Genomic DNA, 6,000 nt, shown 5'->3' with positions numbered 1-6,000 from the left:
GGTTCCCACCTTGTTTGAACTGGTACATTACAAATAATCCAAATAAAAGCTCAGGAATCACTTCTAGACATTCGGGATCAGAGAAGGACGGGCTAAAGGAACTTCTTCTTTCTCCAAGCCCTAAGGTTATTGTTCCCTCCTTGCATGTTGTTTTTTTTCTCTTAAAGCCATTCAAAAGTTTTGTTTTATGACTGCTTCAGGCTCTTTGCCACCTATTGGCATGAGGGTGGCACTGGTTTATGTTTAAATTTCTTTTTTCCTTGACTGTGTGTTTGCCCAGTTACCCAGGTGATTGACTCAGCTACTTATGAGTCAATCTTCTGAAAAGTCATTTTCAGAAGCCTTACCATTTATTTGCACCATCAACAACAAATATTTCAGGCATGAATCAGAGAGCCATTGTCTTTGTGGAGGTCGTCATGGTGCTGACTTGTCTTCATTGGTGTTCTCTCCCGCATGGGATCCTGCCAAAGAAGCCTCTCACAGGGCGAGCTGGGGAATGTATTACCATTTAGAAGAAGTACTTTCATTTAGAAGTTGAAGTTTCAGCCAGGCCTTCTGAGAGTCAGAGTCATTGTGAAGGTGCACTTGGGATGATCTAGAGAAGATGGTAAACAACAAAAACTAAAAGCCAGCTGACATACTGCCCCAGAAATTTCTGTTAGACAATGTTTAACAGAAACATTGTTTTGTGGCGGGGCGCTGGGAGCGGGGAGGGAGGGCAACTTTGAAAAATAGACGCAAGGACCACATAAAAGGGATATGTACCAATGAGAAAAAATTTGTGCCAGATAGGAAATGAGATGCAATAATAAAAATGAACTAAGTATTCCAGTGGAGTTAGGAAGAAATAAAATGTTTATGGATAAATCTTATTTGGGGATGACAGCATGAATGCCAAGGAAAAAGAGAAACACCAAGCCTGCTGCTTACTGAGTTAGGACATGTTCTTTCATTAGTTCCTTAGTGTGTAAGGGGAGGTGAGGATTTTCCTGGCTTATTGTGAGGAAAAAGCTTCAGAGGGAAAGAAATGGGGCAGGCCTAGGCTTGTTGGTGGGGCTGAGATGTGAGCAAATGAGACCTAAAAAAACAGTCGCAATGATGAAATACGTCTAAATGGCCTCAGAACGACTTGGAATGCAGCCCTGTCTATACTATAGGACCATTTCATCCCTGTGTGAAAGAAGAATCCAGCATGAATTTTCTTCCTCCATTCTGGGCAAGAGGCAGGAGGGGTTGAAAGACAATAGTGAATGACACTTTCCTCTCCTGAGTATGCCACTGGAAGATGTTGAAAACCAGAGGAACATCTATTGCCATCTATTCAGTTCCATAATTATACAATTGTCAACCACGGGGTCACAGATTTAGCAAGTTTTTCCACTTACAGGAAAAAAAGTAGCTGGGGGAATTTAACTTTTTTTCTTCAAGAGCTTAAGCAAAGATGTTTTCATGGCCTTAGGCATGCTGGGGCCAGTTTCCAACCTTGAGTTCACTTGCTGTCCACAGGTGGCAGAACAATCTCTGCTGACTGTTCTCACAGGTATTCTTAGGTGGGACACAGTTCTTTGCGCTGCTTCACAGCAGACGAACTGAGTCAGAGAGGCTTGTCTCTGGGCCTGGGAGAGGACAAGGAGTCTAGAGTTCCACAACCCAGAGCTAAACACAGATTTCTGCTTCAGTCCTTGCCCCCTCCTCTCACCTTGACACACCGTTGGAGTTTAGACAAAGGCTGACAGATCCTGAAACTTTCCCGGGGAAGGTCAGCCTCAGATACTGACAAGACGCCAAGGGACTGCAGCTGCTGACTATGGAAAGAGCATGACCCTATGAAGAAAGGAAATGAAGGCCTGTAAAGGGGGCATTTTTATAAGCAGTATAAAAGGAGATGCTTTTGGGTTCATTTCTTTTTGTGCAAAAATGACAACTAGGGATATGAATCAAAGTTTGGGCTGGATTAGAAGTATGTGCCTCAGAAACGGCCACTGGCAGGTTAATCTACACTGCGGTTCGTGGCTAGTCCCCTTCTCACATCCATCAGCTCCCAGCCCTGGTACCCTTGGTAGCAGCTTAGCAGAGCCCTGTGAGCTGTGCATATAACCACAATATATGCTCCATCACTACATGATTGTGTGGCCTTGAACAAATTGCTTAACTTTGCCTGAGCCTCAATGACATTATCAATGAAATGGGGATGTTTATATTTTCCTTGTGCCAAGGGCTGTTGTGAGAGTCGACAAGAGAACACAAAAGAAAATTTTGACAACAAAACTGCTGTATACAGGTGTGAGTTCTAGAAAAATCAAGCCGTAAGGCTGGTGTCCTATAGAACACTGTTTCTCTGCGTAGAGGACCCAATTAACTGTAAAATGTAGAGCGACAAGTGATGACACTTTAAAGAACTGTTGAAAGTGTGTACAGTTTTACTTTTTGAAGGGTGGCCTCATAAGCCTTAGATTCCTTTTAGCTTTCTTGAGGAGGTACCACTTGTCCCTATATACTGTCATTTTTCCTTATAAAAGAGTTCTGGGTGTGATGGCTCACACCTGCAACCCCAGCACTTTGGGAGGCCGAGGTGTGTAGATGACCTGAGGTCAGGAGTTTGAGACCAGCCTGGCCAATGTGGTGAAACCCTGTCTCTACTAACAACAGCAACAACAAAAATACAAAAATTAGCTGTGCATGGTGGTGTGCACCTGTAATACCAGCTACTCAGGAGGCTGAGGCAAGAGAATCGCTTGTACCTGGGAGGTGGAGGTTGCTGTGAGCTGAGATCGTGACATTGCACTACAGGCTGGGTGACAAGAGCAAAACTCCATCTCAAAAAAAAAAAAAAAAAAAAAGAGTTCCCACACCCTCTTTATGTATCACATGGTGTCCATTTCCCATGGAGAGGAGTGAAGGTTTTACCTTACGGCTCCTCTTAATCTTTCTGACAATTGAGGTTTTATAATTACTTTCATAAAATGTATGTTGTTGGGTCCATTCAGGAGAAAGTACTTGTTTTCCATAGACAGCTGGTAAAATTTCATAAATCCAGAATCCTGCATTCTTTGGATTTCAGACTCTGTAGGTCAATTTCATTAAAATGAAGAGACAGAAGGGGAAAAAACCGTATCCTCCTGAAAGCATTTTGTCTCATGTGGAACTAACCCAAAGGCAGTGAGGTTTGTTTCTACCTTCATTCTGCTGCACTATTTAAGACTTAACATTCCTTCGCCCTGGTGCCAAATTTAGGGCAGGGTTGTGGGGAGAAAGTGGATGCCAGGGAAACATACATTTTATTTTGTATTCATACAAATGTCTGCTTCAATTTTCATTACAGGCCTGCGAGCTCCCTAGGCAGGAGGAAAATTTGAATGAACTCTGCTTTTAGTGACCAGGAGTGGAGACATAAAAAGAGCTTTTCAGCCTCTCTGGTTACAGAGATAAGTACAAAGGGTAACTGGCATTAAGTCTGTAGTAATAGCTGCTATAAGTACTGACCATGATTTGAATCTCTCGATAACTGATTCTGGGGAGGCAGGAATATTTATCAAGCCATTAGGAGAGGCTGTTTCGTGCTGATAAGATTCCTACAACTGATGAGGTCCACCTGAAGATGGGATGAGGCTGGGCTGGATTTACAGCCATTTGCAGTGAGAGCAAAAACATGGTCTCCTTAAGAACAGCATGAGGCATTCAGCAAAATTATGCAATCTGTTGCCTGAGGCAAGCCTATGGAATCTTAAGGAAACAGAGTTGGTGAGCAACCTAGCATGTAAGGTGATTGGGATACTGTACTAATATTTGGTCAGTAAGTCACAATTTCACTGATGTGGAGGGTGAGGAAGTGGTGGTGGGGGAGGGGGGATAATTGAGAGAGAAAAGTTATTAATCTGTAAATCTCATTTTTCAGAAAAATCTCATACTGAATTGTAAGGTGCCAGACATGGGATTTTCCTGGGTTTTTAAAAAAGTGAAATCACCCATTTTATACAACCCCAGGGCCTTAGTTTGGGTTATTAGCACCGTGGGAGAAGTTGCAGTACAGGCAATGTTAAAGTTAAAAACAAACAGCAGTAAAGCAGTCGCCTGCATTTTATATTCCTTGTCTGTTATGTTTTGCACTCATGCATAACCTCAGTACCAGCTTTTACATTTTGTTTTTAAAAAATACAAATATACTGTCTCACACTTTAAAAAAATGACTTTAGTTGGCTTCTAAAACAAGAACTTGTTTTTTAGAATGATTCCATTTTTAAAAATAAAATATAGGATGCGATGCAGATATGCTGACCCATGAGGGCAGTTGAGTGACCTTACCAATAAGTCTCTGGGACATGTCCCCCTAGTGTCTTAAGGGGAACTTTCTTTTTACTTTCTCCTTAGCTGATTTTTCAAAAGCATACAGATTTAATTAGCAATACAACGTTTCTCCTTCTTTCGTCTGTGTTCAACATTTGCCTAAAGCATTCTCATGAGAAATAATATTTATGGAGGATTGCCTGGAAGATATGCAGTTATTTTATTCCACTGGATTTGCTAGATTTTTATCTCTGTATCAAACCAGACCATCAGAGAAATGACTATTTGCATCTTACTGGTTTTCTCTCCTCTTGAAGAATCAGTTTTACTGAATTTGTAAAATCAAATTTGGTGCTTTGATGTTATACCTTTGTTCTGCTTTGAAGGCACGTGAAACAAATAGCCCTATGTAATTGATTGTTGTCAGCCTGGCTGTGGTGAAAGGCGTTGTCGCCCACCCCTCTCCTCTGTCCCACCCAAACATCTACTTTAGAAGCAGGAGAACTCAGTCATCCCAGCTGAGCTTAGTGTGAGTGTGAGTGTGTGTGTGTGTGTGTGTGTGTGTGTCCTGAGCATCTCATACGTTCTTTTTATCAGCACTGTGGCTTATCCAGGGTCCCTTTTGGTTTTGGTCCTGAAGACTCACGGACACCCCTGTGGCCCACCTCTGGTAACTGCCTGTGGCTGTCTCTGGTGTTTCCTCCATCTAGTTTCATCTTGCTCTTCTCACAGGAAGTATAGCATAGCTGTTACGAATACAGACTCTGGAGCCAGACAGCCTGAGTTTGAATTCTACTCCGTCGCTTTCTCTAGGCTGTATGACTTTCAGCAGGTTTCTGAACTCCTCTGTGCTTCAGTTTTCTCGTCTCTGTAATAATTGTAACTGTTTCTTAGAGTCCTGGTGAGGGGTTTAAAAATGTAAAGTGTTTAAGATGATGCCTGAAACCGAGTAAGCTTTAGATAAATGTTAGCTACTATTCTTATTAGCCTGATTGGTCTCTTTAAAAATCATAGTTTACTCTGCAGGTTTTAGTCAGTTACCTCAAATTATCTTGGGAAGAGATGGGAAACACACAATCCTAAAATGTGAAAATTTAAATGGAGAATCAAGGTGACTATCCGTTTAAGCCCAACCAATATGCTATTTTTTACTTTAATTATCTGGATTTTTTTATGTAAACATGCTGTTTTGCCTGAATTGTTTTGGATGATTACAGCAATTTCCCTACTCCATGTGAACAGAGAGTCTCCCTATTTCTTTCTTAAACACTGAGCTCAGTGGTAAGGCCACTGAGGCCAACTGGGGCTTAAGTGAATATTAGGAATAATATCAAGAATAATCCAATACTCAGTTGCCACTCCTGGAGCCCTTCCTATCCCAGTCTATTGTGTACAGAGCTTACCTGAATGCCTCTCCTGACTTCAAGATGTCAGTGGGATCCATGACAAAAATCACACCCATAGTTTAAACCCCAAATTCTTGCTATTCTGCCACTCTCCCAGCAGCAGGTAAACAAAGGACCATGGGCATCAGACAGGGAACCTGCCTCTGAATGGCAGCCTGAACCCTCTCCTTGGAGGCCCCCTCCCAGAACCCAGACTAGCTACGCCCTGGGAGACAGCTCCTTTTGCTTTTGAAGCAGCAGGAGCCAAAGAGAAAAATGATTCTTTTCCAATGTGTCTCACTCTTGCCCAGTTCAGTGTCTTCCAGAA

The 6,000-nt window shown here is 42.2% G+C and overlaps 1 long non-coding RNA gene across 1 annotated transcript in view; it reads right to left on the bottom strand.

The window, feature by feature from the left end:
• Window positions 1–354: 354 nt before the first annotated feature.
• LOC108544283 (uncharacterized) overlaps window positions 355–6,000 on the bottom strand; it is a 49,464-nt gene continuing 43,818 nt past the window's right edge. The window contains exons 4-6 of the long non-coding RNA XR_001889788.1: window positions 4,953–5,185; window positions 1,703–1,827; window positions 355–598 (exon numbers count right to left, since the gene is read on the bottom strand). This is a non-coding gene — a long non-coding RNA (uncharacterized LOC108544283). The remainder of the gene's footprint in view (window positions 599–1,702; window positions 1,828–4,952; window positions 5,186–6,000) is intronic.

The sequence above is a fragment of the Rhinopithecus bieti genome, unplaced genomic scaffold (genome assembly GCF_001698545.2).
Source record: "Rhinopithecus bieti isolate Rb0 unplaced genomic scaffold, ASM169854v2 scaffold_26425, whole genome shotgun sequence".
Taxonomy (NCBI): domain Eukaryota; kingdom Metazoa; phylum Chordata; class Mammalia; order Primates; family Cercopithecidae; genus Rhinopithecus; species Rhinopithecus bieti.
Note: the sequence above shows the minus strand (reverse complement) of the source record. Positions and strands in the feature narration are given on the sequence as shown.